The following is a 13,106-nucleotide window of genomic DNA, read 5'->3' as shown; positions in this document are numbered from 1 at the left end:
GCTGCTTTATATAGCTATTGAACAACATGAGAGACAAAATTAAACCCTGTGAAACACCATAAGCTGACTTGGTGTGAAACAGAGGTTATCCAGCACTACTTTCTGGGTATTTGACACTCTTGGATATCAATTCATCCAGGCTGTCCAGAAGAATATTGTAATTAATCCGATGGTATCAAAAGCTGCCAGAAGGTCCAGAGGAACGAAAGATTTCTATGTTTCAGCGTCCAATTTCAATATAATTGATCTACCAGAATGACCAAGGTAGTATCTGTACCATATCTTGGTAGAAAGTACAGTTTAAATGGGTTCAGATAAACAGTGTCATCCAGAAGTGCCTTGAGTTATTGTGTAATCATTTTCTCAGTCACCTTGGTCAAGAATTGGCTTATTCAGGACTAGTCTGTAGTTGTTCCTTCACTATAGATCTTATTACTCTTTTAAAAAAAAGAAGGCACAAGCAGTGGTTGTGGCATTATTAATCTCAACCAGTTAGGTGGCATTAATAATCTTAACCAGTTCTGTGAAGGCTAGCTGTGGATATTGAGCAATTAAGCACATAGAGACTTTTGTCCCCCTGTCTGTTTCAGGGTTCATCAACCTGCATTAAGAAAGGCAAAAGGAAAGGACTAATCTGGGAAGTTACTATTGATATTTTTATCTTTTTATTTGCTGGATGTAGAGCCTCCCTTTCTATACTAGTCCTTTCTTAATTAGCACTCTATTTTTGACATCTAAAGGCCTATTATGGATACAAAGTTTGAGCAATATTACAGGCATATTTATATACTTAAATGTTCTCAAACATTCCCATGAATCATCTGCATCTCATTGAGAGTAGTAGTTGGGGATTTCAGACAAAGATATAGAAAATGTGTTATCTATGTATGGTTATGATTCCCTGTCAAGATAGAATAGAATACAACATTTGTAGCTGCATCCTCACAGTAAAACTGGTTAAACCCCGGAGAGCTTTAAAGCTACAGCTATAAGGTAGGATCATTTTAAAGCTGGCAGTAAAGAGAATCTCAGGATTTGTAGTAGCAATATGTAATTTTTGTTATGTTTTCATAAACAGTAGTCATAGCATTTTTGGGGGGAGGTAAACAATTACATTACTCACATCAAAATGGCACCACATTGGCTTTTAAATTATTCCACCTGTCTGTATGAATAGGATTTCTGGTAGGAGCATTGAGACAACTGCTGCTAATGCTTTCCCTCTGCAGAGAATGCTGCCAGAGTACTGGGTATGAGTATGAAATGTTGCCTGGCTGCTGGCATTGTTGCTATAGAAGGAACAATGTTTTGTTGCTGCTGGAGGAATAATTTTGCTTTTAAAACAAATGCACTTAGGACTCAACTCTGTTGATTATAAAAATGTGAGTTTTGGATAAGGAATCCAAGGTTTCACAAACAAAATAATTTGTTCCATGATTCAGGCTCTTCCACTCCTTTATTTTTAAGTTGTAACCTATCCTATTAATATTCATATGATGGGAAAGAGAAGTGATCTATGTTAGGAGGAGTTGAAGATTTAGTCCTGCGGATTGATTGGCTCTTCAACATTTGTACAGATTTGAATCTGTGGGAAACAAGAAAGGAACAAGTGGGAGAAAACTTGCAGACTGTGAGATGAGTAAGTACAGTATATGATGGGTCATACATGTAAATATCTTTTGAGCTGTTGTGGAAGAAGCAATCTGCTTTTTCTAACATATTTTCTGGAGGCATACATGTGCACAGATAATCATTTCAGTTGCTTTTTACAAATTCTAGTGAAAATGGTCTGATTTTGTAGAACGTAGTTTGACTTTAGTAGTCATTTGTTCATCACTACGTATGACAGATGTTCAGAATTATTAGCATTAGTGCAACATATTATGAGCAAGAGGTTTTTAATCTCCCTAGATGGTTAACAAAACCAGGGTGATTTTGGCCAATGAGACGTTTGCATCTGGCTGATACAATGGTGTGCTACTGACAATACTTTAAGGGATATATATCTGCAGGGCTTAGAAAGGACTACAGTTTTTGTTCCTCTTATTTTATGGATAGTGAGCTCTTTACCATTTGGGAAAAATATTAGGGCTCAAAAAGGGTTAAAGGATATAGTACTGCAATTAAAAATCCAGCTTGCCAAGGAGCTATTTTGTGACAGTGGTATAAATATGAGATCTGCTTCTCTGGCTCATTTGCAAGCTTTATTTTTGACTTCTTTCACACAACTGGTGTTTTTGTGTTTAATTTAACAAGAAATGAGTAGTAAATGAAAGTTGCTGTCTGAAATCCCACTGTGAGCGTGTTTTGCACTTGGCTCCCCAGTGAAAAGGCAATTTGTGAAATTATGTGATAGAGTAATTAGATGAAGCCTGGGCTTTTGATTGTTTCCATGCTTATGCGGTGGAAGGCTTGCTAGGGTGGAGGTGGGGAGGAATGAAAAGCACACACACACTGCACAAAAACACAAACATCTACAACTGACTATTATCCTGGCAAAGTTGGCTCAGATCCTCTAATTTATTTGTAAACAAAATATTTAGTGACCACAGAGGAAGTGGCAGTAATCACCAGCTCATAAAGGAACTACAGAAGACCTCTGGATTTTTACAGAGTGTTCATGTAAAATTTGAGCTGGGAGGAAGAATTCTTATTAATGTAATTAGGATCTATTTACCGTCCCTTGCACACAGGTATATAATAAAGTCTAGATAACATTCTTTTTAATTTGAAGAACATCATATATACCTTAGTATTATGTGCTGAATAGAGCAGGTGTGAGCCCTCCCCTCTCATTTGCTCCATAAATACAGAACAATTTTTAAGGGGGGGGGGAACGCGTACCAAGAAGGGGAGAGAGGCAGGGTGGGTTGAGAATGAATAGAAAGAATGTCTGTGAATGAGGCAGTAATGGACAGTTGCCCTTTATGTACTGATGGATTTCTCAATGGTTAAGTAAATTAAAGCAAATGCTAGAAAAATCAATAGGCTTGCAGAGTCTTGGTTGTGCCTCATAGACTTCAGGACAGAATGACAGATGTGGTGCATATGACCCATTTAAGTATTAATGCTTGGGAAATTGCTTCTGCGTGCAAAGTTATAGGCCTAGAAATATTGTTATATTAAATTACAGACAATAATATTTTTAAGTATATGTGCAATTTATATGTTTCAGTTTAGTTGTTCTTATGTGTTAACATTTGTCCTGGAAGATTAGTTGCTTAGTTGTGTCTGTGGAACAGTAAATCAGGATTTTAAACGTGCATGCAGTGAATTGTTTTCATAGAAAGCTGTACTTGGAAAGCATGTGTGTTACACACTATCAGGCATATAGGGAATGTGCTGAAACAACATTAGCTGTGTGATTGCATTTAGACCACAATAAATGTACCATGTGTTAGAGTCTTAACTGTCGTAACTTCCTGTTTGATGTATTGGTGCCAACTTAGGAGAAATCCATCACATCAGGTTATTCTACATGGATTTCAGAGCAAGAATTCTAGCTCCTGGGTACTCTAAAGAATAAATAGTAAACATATTTCTATGTGCAGTGAATCCCTATAGAATGGTTTCTATCAAGGACCTGGTTTTCACAAGTAGATAAGTCTTCTGGAAGGGACCAGTTAAGATTAAGGTGGCTATGTGGCCTGCTTTTTAAAACAGTGTTTCTCAACCTTGTGTCCTCAGATGCTCTTGGACTTAAACTTCCAGAAGCTTTCACCACATTTGGGGGCCCAAGGCTGAGATAATTCTTCAAGTTCTCAAACTGAAGGCAACTGCTATTTAAAAGGCTGCTTGTTTCATGTCTTGTTTGAAAATGTTATAATGAGGAGAAGCAGAAGGCTCAAATTTCTCCATCTGCAGTTAGCAACCAGATAGCAGAAAAGCATTCTGCTTAGTTGGTCATACTGTCACCCTGTATGGGTAGATGAATTTTTTTTCATACTGTGGTAGTGATTTCTAAAAGTTTATATTTTCATATAAATCAGCATAAGCAAACATTAGTCTGATTCTGTGTAGCCTTCTGTGAAACTAGACAAGTCAAAGCTGCTCCTCCTCAGTACCCTGTTTCCCCAAAAATAAGACAGGGTCTTATATTAATTTTTGCTCCAAAAACAAACAAAACAAAACAAAAACACACATTAGGGCTTATTTTCAGGGGATGTCTTTTTTTTTCATGTACTGTACAGCAATCTACATTGATTCAGATACAGTCCTGTCATCTTCTTCTGGTAGCTGCACAATGGTGAAGGCCAGGGTTTCACTCAACTGGGGCTTATGTTTGGAGTAGGGCTTATATTACGAACATCCTGAAAAATCATGCTAGGGCTTAATTTCAGGTTAGTTCTTATTTTGGGGCCGAAAGGGTAGAAAGCTGGATATAGTTACACTCCCTCTGAAAACAGAGTTTAGCAGTTTGAGTATGTTCCTGGATTGAACCCTGAGTCTGGGTGCCCAAGTTTCAGTGATAACCAGGAGTGTGTTTACACAGTTAACTCTTGTGTGCCAACTGCACCAGTTCCTGGACATCTGGCTACAATGACACATGCCTTAGTCGCAACACCTTTGGATTACTACAACACGCTCTACATTATTTTCAAGACAATTCAGAAGCTACAACTGGTGCAAAATGTTACAGCCAGGTGGCTAACTGGAGCTGGATAGAGGGAGCATATGACTACCTTCTGGTTTGTTTCTGGGTCCAAAGTGCTGGTTTTGCCCTGTAAAGCCCTGTGTACCTTTAGTCCTGTCTATGTGAAATACCATATCTCCACACACAAGCCCACATGAATGCAAAGAACATCAGGGGCCACCTTCTCTAGGTCCTACCACCTTCACAGGTTCCTTTGGTGAGGACATGAGAGAGGGTTCTTTCAATGGCTGCTCCTAGTCTATTACTGTCCCTTCTATGGGTTTGGTCCACTTTGGTCAGAATATTCATTTTTAAGCAAGCATTTGGCTTTTAATTTAGGATACTTTATGAGGTGGGGTGGCAGCTGGTAATATTTTAATATTTATGTATGTTTTAAATAATATTTTAATAAGCTATATTTCTTGTTTTTTAAAAATTATTCCAGTTATTTATTTATTATGTTTTATATGCTTGTTTTTGAATGTTACAACCTTTGTCAAGTCCCTTATATACAGTATATATAAAAATCAGTATCAGTGGGGAATGATACCAGGATGGGGAGAAGCAGTCGGCTTGCCTGGGGGAGTGCCAGAAGTAAAAACCAGGGTTTTTTCCCCCTTGCCTTTGTTGCTTCTGAAGCTGTATTTTAATGTTACTTTGTTCTGTTTTCACCAGTGGTTCTTGTGAAAGTTTTAGTTTTAAGGCATTTTAGACCCAGGGCTTGGTTGAAACAAGGAATAAAAAGGTGAAATACTTTGTTCGCCAGTGAGCACATTGAATAGTACTAGGAGTACCTGAATGAAATTCTGCTGATTTGAAATAGATGAGCCAAAGTGCCCACTGAGATGCATGGTGCATGGTGATGTATGTATGGTGATAACAACAGTAGTTCTGAATCCAAAACAGATGGCTGAAATTGAACATCTGCAATCCTGTACCCCATTACCTGAGACTAAATAGCATTGGATTTAATGGGGCTTATTTCTGAATAGACATGCACAAGATTGTACTGGGAGTTTCCTAGCCATGATAAAGTAAATGTCATGCTCTGAAGTAAGCACAATTTGGTTGGAACTATGTTAATGGAAATACTCATTATGGATTTGGCCAGCATGGGTTATGTGTATTTTCTTTTTGCTTTTGTATGAACAAACTGGCAGCTGTTTTACTGTGTATTCATTAATGTAAATAGGAACTGTGTTAGGAAGGTTGACTGTATAACATAAAGGCTCAGTTCTCATTTTACTTGGGGATATATACACAAGTATACTTAAGACTGTTATGTGCTCAGGGAGGCATGGATCCCTGTGAGGAAATCTAGTTTTGAAAGCCTGCTTCCAGCTGCTGCATCATTTTCTTAAAAAGAGCGAAACATTTAATTTTGCAAGGGCTGTAATTAAAATATGATAGAATGTTTTGCTGCTTTTTACTCAGGTATGTGATCCACAAAATAATTACAGTAAAAAGGAAATAGGCCCATTATTTTTGCATATGAGTAGGGGCTACTTGATATTAATATAGCTGGCTCAGGCAACTATATCCTGCAATTGGTAACTATCACACAATGATGACGTTGCAAAATAAAGTGGGGGAGATTATTACTTCAGGGCCTTTTGAGAGCATATTTGCGTATTCAGGATGGATGAGAGAATCATTGTGAAGGCTGTCAGGCCTGGATGGTGTTACATGAATCTGAGAGATGACACAGTCCTGCCATTTGCTCCCATGTAGTTTCATTGCTGTGGTGACAATATGCAGTGACGAAAGTTATCATTTAAAGTTTGGACAGCATATGGTGTGGTTCAAGTAACCCAGACCTGGGCAAAGTGCAGCCCGTGGGCCACATATGGCCCGAGAGCCAGTCCTGTCCAGCCCGCCGGTCGTCGCTCCTGTCCGGCTGAGTGAGCTGGAGCTCCGGCTCCAGTCACCCAGCACGACAGTGAGCAAAATTTGCGAGATCCGACACTGGGATCTCATGAGTTTTGACTGTTACTCCTGAGCCGGAGCCTGCGGCTCAAGAGGCCGGAAGAGATCCTTGCGCAGGTGACGTGATGACACATCACGTTGCTTGCGTGGGATAGAAGACAGTCAGAGAGGAAGGCTGTGGGGGAACAGAGGACAGGTGAGTCAGCTCAGTGTCGGGGTTTTTGTTTTTTTCTTTCCCCTCTGTGGTGAACAAATTACAAGACTCACATAGTTAACTCCCTAAAAAGTTTAGGGAGTTAACTATGTCAGCCTTGTAGTTTGTTCACCGCAGGGCCTCACCCAATGGGGGGCTGTTACTACCCACCCCTGAACACAGTTCAGATTTTTCATGTGGCCCCCTATAGAAATTAATTGCCCACCCCTGAAGTAACCCTTAGTATCAGAATAGCACCAACATATGTGACAACAGAATATTCACTAATTTGGAGTAGACAGATGTATTTGCTTAGAAACTTTGCATCCATCAGAAAACTCCTCACAGAATGTTTATATTTTGTGCATTGTCAAGTAAAAATTAATCAAAAGTCTTTCCATGTCTTTTTGTGTCTGGTTGTCTGATTAACAAAGAAGTGCCCAGTTTTCATTTTGTTTTAGATATAGCAAATGAACAGACACATTAATTAGTGTTTAATTGACAACTGAATTCTTAAAATACACATGTTTTTGGAGCCTCTCAGACTAGGTCATTTGTTTTTGTCCAGACCATTAAAGGTCAAAGGGCATTGGGCATCCAGAAGCCATTAACTTGTTGCTGGGTTTTGCTGGGTCTCCATGCTAGTCAACCATGGCAACCCACAGAAGACTTTCTGGCAATGATAAAGGAGGGAGTCCTTTTAACTCTTGGATTGTGTACAGTATAGAACTAGCATTTTCACACAGATGCAGTAGGAAAATGCAGAGTACACATTTGAAATACAAGATATGACTTCCCAATCCAGGTTTTGGGGGGGGGGGAATGAGATACAGAAAAACAACTTTAGAAAATATGTACTAGTGGTAATAGTGTAGCTTTTTCTCGTATGCCCTTCTTGCCGTGCTGTTTGAAATTTACAATATCACAGCCTATTGTTTTGTGGAGAGGCAAATGGCACTTGAGATAGAATGGCGTGTTGAGTAAAATTTCCTGTATGTTGTTCTCTCTTTCTTTCATTTTGGACATTGTATTTTCCCACAAAATTGATTGATATTATTTTCCTGTGCTCTAGCAGAGAACATTTGGCCGTAATAAGCTTGTGCTTATTAGAAACAAAGGATAAACGACTTTAGCTGCTGAGTCAATCCACTCACTTTACATCCCCCCATTCAGCCCTAATGTGTCCCAGTCCCATCCCTCACAGTGAAAACATCATCAATTACTTGGTTGACAGGAGTCTGAGACTCAGTGTAAGTTGCTCCTTGGGGGTATTCATCTTGGACCAAAATCCACTGGCACTCAGCAACATTCATCACTTTCCCGTACATAAAATGATTGGGTAAACGGTAGGGTGAATTATCAGAGGAAAAGAGAGGAAAAATTGATTTTGAATACATTCAGGCAAGTTACTTTGGCCTTGAATACGAGGAAGAGGAGAAAAAAATGAGTTGTTCACTACACTGCTGTTTAGAAACTTACTGTATAGTTTAACAGAAGGTGAACCAACAGTATTAACCAGGATGCTCTAAGTAGTCATGACTTTCCTTTTTTAATTTGACTGACAATTAGTCGCTTAAAATTCTAATGCATTAAAAAGTTGACCCAAATTAATTTGTTGGACAGATTTATTTTTCAACAATTATTTTTAATATTAGCATTTGCAACATATCTTTTTTGGGAGGGACACTCTCCTGTGTTAAACAAAATTGAAAGAAACAAACACCTTGAGATTTTGTAGCAGATATAGTCAGAATGTAAAACTCGCATCTGCTTTTTTGCTTCAGAGATATTCCCCTCCCCCCTGTCACTTCCTGGCTGGATAGCTCTGTGGTTTAGGTATCTGGCTGCAGAGCCAGAGGTTGTCAGTTGGATTCCCCACTGTGCCTCCTACGAGTACAGCCAGCCTGTGGTGGCCTTGGGCAGGGTGCTCTCAGAAGAAGGGAATGGTAAGCCACTTCTGAGTATTTTCTATCTGGAAAATCCTGAAAAGGCTCACTATATGTTGCAATCAACTTGACAGTACACACTTATTACATTATTTTTTTCTGCATGAAAATTATGCAGATTTAATGAGACAATGGATTGATTAATCCGCCCAATTAATTGATTTTATATCTTGTCTTTTTGAGTCTGAGAATTTTGTATAATTTAGCTGCAGTTCAAGACTACTGAGTGTATATCTTTCTTCATTTGAAGTGGAAATCTTCTGGATATCAGACAGCAACAAAATTTGAGATGGTGACATCATAAAATTTGCCATGATGGGACAGCATATGTTTATTACAAAAAAATATACATTTTGGAGAAAAGAATGCATCTTCAAGTTTTTCCTGTAAAATATGGATCTGAGTTGCCTGTCAGTACTTGGAAAATAAATATAATTATGCAGTAAAGTGAGTGCCCAGTATGATGTAGTAGTGTACAGATTAATGAACTAGGATTCAGGATACATGGGTTTGATTCCCTGATTCTGCCAAAGTAATTCACTGGAGGTGGAACTTGTGAAATCTCTCCTTAAATACCTCACTTGATCTTGAAAACCCTATTAGGGTTGCTATAAGTCAGATTTGACTTGGCTGCACGTAACAAAAAAGCAGTGTGTACCAAGTACACAGGCAAATACTTTGGATCCAAAGAAGCTTAGGATCATACAAGAGAATAGTACCTTCTCTTTTGCTTCCTTGGAAGCCCTGCTGCCCCATCAGCCTTTTCCAGTTGGTTCCAGTGGATAAGATGCACATTGGAGCATAGGGATCTGTGCCAGTTTTTGGATGAATGTTGTTTCAGCAGTAGAAGATGCTCATTGGATGTAAACCATTATGCATGAGCTCCTTAGCATGCTTACGTGGGCATACCTTTCATTTAGTTTAAGAAGACTTAAAAGTGAATGTGCTTTGGTTTGAGATTCAGGTTCACTACTTTTACAATTCTTTTACAATTTTTATGGACAATTTTTGGTTCTGTAGAACAGGAGCAAGGTTATGAAGAACATGTACTATAATTGGAGTGGTTGTCTAAACAAACATATTGTGGTAGATGGCTTTATCTAAGAATTTGCACTTGCTATAACATAGTCCATTTTATACCCTTCTCACTGATAATTATATAAGAATTGCAGTTGATAACCTCTGAAATGGATGAATGAATGCTTTATTATGGTCAAAGACCAGTAAACCTCTGAAATGTTAATTCAAGGCAATAGTGTTAGCATTTAAAATCACAGCAGAAGATTTTCTCCTTACGAAGGTTTGGACCAGAAGCTCCAGTGTAGTAAGGCACACAGGAAGACTTCAGGAATAAGTGCAGAGAATATTTACTTGCTGTACATATGTACATAGTATGGACAGAACATAAGCATGACAATCAAAATAGAACTGTGAAGGACATACTAACCAGCCTCTTAATTTATACTACCTCCAACCAATCAGATTAGTGGTTCACCTCATGGTAGTTAATTCTACACGGCTGTGTCCTTCTTGTCACATAGGCAGTGACTAAATAACTCCACTTGCACTAACCAATTGTTAATTACATTTCTTCTTCTTAAAGACCTAACAAATACTGCCATAGTAACAAAAATCAAATGGTGTGTGTTAACCTCTCTGCATTAAAAATGACATGATACTAATTTGAGAGACCTCTAGTGTGTGGGTGTATTGCCAGCTTTTTGCTCTGGGAACTAAACTTACATTTGGGCTACAGATGTAGCAATCAATAATTTTAATATTTGAAGAGCTGTAAAAGATGTCAAGTGTAATGCTCTCAGGTATGTTTTTCAAATTATTGCTGTTTGTGGTCTTTTTTCTAAATATATCTTTGACAAGGAAAGTTGTAATGTTTCACTTGGACAAATTGCTTTAGGTTTACTGGCTGGAATTGAATTGATCATGACACAACAGTAGAAGAAATAACTGCTGTTGTCATTTTGAACTGATGGTAAATGATACACACATGACCATAGGGGAAAAATCGTAATGCAAAGTAATAGTTTCTAAAATTATATCTAAAAGACGCCTGTGTAATTATGAACCTAACATTGGTATTCTTTCTCCCTTTTTAAAAAAAATGCTTCATGAGTGTTTATAAACTACTGACATCTTGGTATGCTGGGCTGGGGAGGGGAAATGGAAAATCTTTGAGGTCCTTCACACACCGATTAAAACCGAGCATTGAAAAATGCCCTTCCAATACTGCAAGGCAGTGTCATTACAATGTTGGAAAGCCAGCTCACAGCTACTGAGTTATAGCGGGCACTGTTGCCCTTGTTGTTTGGATTACCGCTGTGCCTCGTGCTCAGTTACACAATGCATAAAGGCGAGGGTTATTTCTAGGACAGATAATTGAACATTAATACTCATTGACATTGTCGTAGGAATGATATGTCAACCTGACAGGGCCTGTGTGCTTACATCTTCTGATTGGCTGCAGATGAAGGGTATGTTTGTCACTTCAGACCTGAGGCCTCACTGCCGTGGAGCCAAAAATGATACCGCCGTTAATCATCTGCTGCCATCTTTGGCAAAGATACCTTCTATGTAACGTTTATCATGTGTAGTCTTAAACACAAAAATGTGGGTTGCAAAATTTTTGTTTTAATTATAGTGTAGTGCTATGAACAATATATACATTTTAATTTGGGCATTTTATGTGGCATTTCCTGTACGTGAGGAGCCTTTCTAGTGCCTAGACTGAAGTTACTGTAATGCACTGATGTACACAAAACGTTAAGCAGAAGTTGTGTTCTTGCAGTGAGCAATTTATCGACTACTTCAAGTGGGCATTTTATTCTTTGTGAAGGAATCATGTTCACTGCTAAAATACTTATCCTTCAGAGTCCCATCATCAGTATGTTTTAGTTTAATTTGCCAACATTTTTAGAAAATCTGGTGCCAGCTTATTAATTTTTTACTGTTACATTTGCTGAAGATAGACACTTCAGAGAAATGAGACTGGGTCAATTACAGAAGCCTCTGGAAACTCTCAGTTTTATAGAATTAAAACAGAGTAAACAGGACATTGGCATTTATGCATGGATAGGCTTGCTGTTTTGCCCTGTGTAAAACTGTTTATAAATTGAGCCCTTGAGAACATATATTATCACATTTTGGTTAACATTACAGATATTAAAAGGTGTGTGTGAGAGAGATCCCAGTAGTGTTACAGTCATACCTGTGTTGTTCTTCATTTTTAAAGCATATACAAATGTAGCTATTTCATACGTTTCTGCCGTCTCATGTATGTATATACATAATTGTATGTGCATGTGTGTAGACAAGGGAGTGAGTATATATGTGCATGATAAGTATGATAATTTTTTGTATCAAAATTGCAGAATGTTGTTTTTTATTTAATTGGAACAGTGCAGGAACAAGATTGAATGTACTTGATCTTTTTTACTTTAGAACTTGTCAGTACAGACACTTTAATCTGTAGCTACTTTTATTTAAGTCTTTGTAAATAAAAAAACAAAGTACTGTTGAAGAGAAGAAGTCAGCAGGCCCTTTTTTCGAACTGTTTATTGACCAAATAAATTAATTATGTGTTTTTTATCTTCATGCATTTTTAATGGCCATCATATCATAAATGTGCTGAAAGCTACATTACGTCTAAATGCTTTTTCTTCAATAGCCATTGATTTGTCTTCTCTCTTTTTCTCCCTCTGTCTTTGAAGCAATCCTTCCCAAGGCATTGTCTCTCTTGCTGCAAATCATTTGAGGGGGGGAAAAGCATGTGCAGTTTTTTTTTACCTTTTGTTTGCAGATTCTCCAGTTACCTTTCAAATGACTGAATCAAATACTTATGTGTGCATGAGGGGCAGTGTTTTTTGTCTGTGAAGGCAGGATAAATGTTCAGATTGAGATGAGTATCAGTGATGATGACAATCTGTGCATTTGCTTAGAGGTGATTCCGTTTCAGTGTAGGTATGCACATACTTTGAGGTCTTTCATTGAGTACCAACTTCTGTCTAGCACTTCAATATGCATAAACATGAATATATCTGTCGTGTGTGTGTGTGTGTGTGTGTGTGTGTGTGTGTGTGTGTGTGTGTGTGTGTGTGTGTGTGTGTGTGTGTGTGTGTGTGTGTACGCGCACGCGCGCGCATATGTACACAGAGGGCTAGATTTAATTTTTCCAAGACAAGTAGCTGAGAGCAGTATGCTATGAATAGTCTCAGTGTAGCATTCCAAGTGAATGAGAAGTTTGGGATCTGGTCTTCTCTGCTTCACAGAAAATACATGTATATGTCTTTATTGCCTTCAAAAAGAGATGAGTTGGTCCTAGGAAAAAATGGTATCCTGAAAGCCATTCTTAGGTTAATCCTTTAACACATTTACATTCACATTCCATATGTAT

The 13,106-nt window shown here is 38.2% G+C and overlaps 1 protein-coding gene across 3 annotated transcripts in view; it reads left to right on the top strand.

Moving 5' to 3' along the window:
* The window catches only part of MEIS1 (Meis homeobox 1), a 200,558-nt gene that overhangs the window by 112,495 nt on the left and 74,957 nt on the right, over positions 1 to 13,106 (top strand). The window lies entirely within an intron of this gene.

Source organism: Pogona vitticeps, chromosome 1 (genome assembly GCF_051106095.1).
Source record: "Pogona vitticeps strain Pit_001003342236 chromosome 1, PviZW2.1, whole genome shotgun sequence".
NCBI lineage: Eukaryota > Metazoa > Chordata > Lepidosauria > Squamata > Agamidae > Pogona > Pogona vitticeps.
Note: the sequence above shows the minus strand (reverse complement) of the source record. Positions and strands in the feature narration are given on the sequence as shown.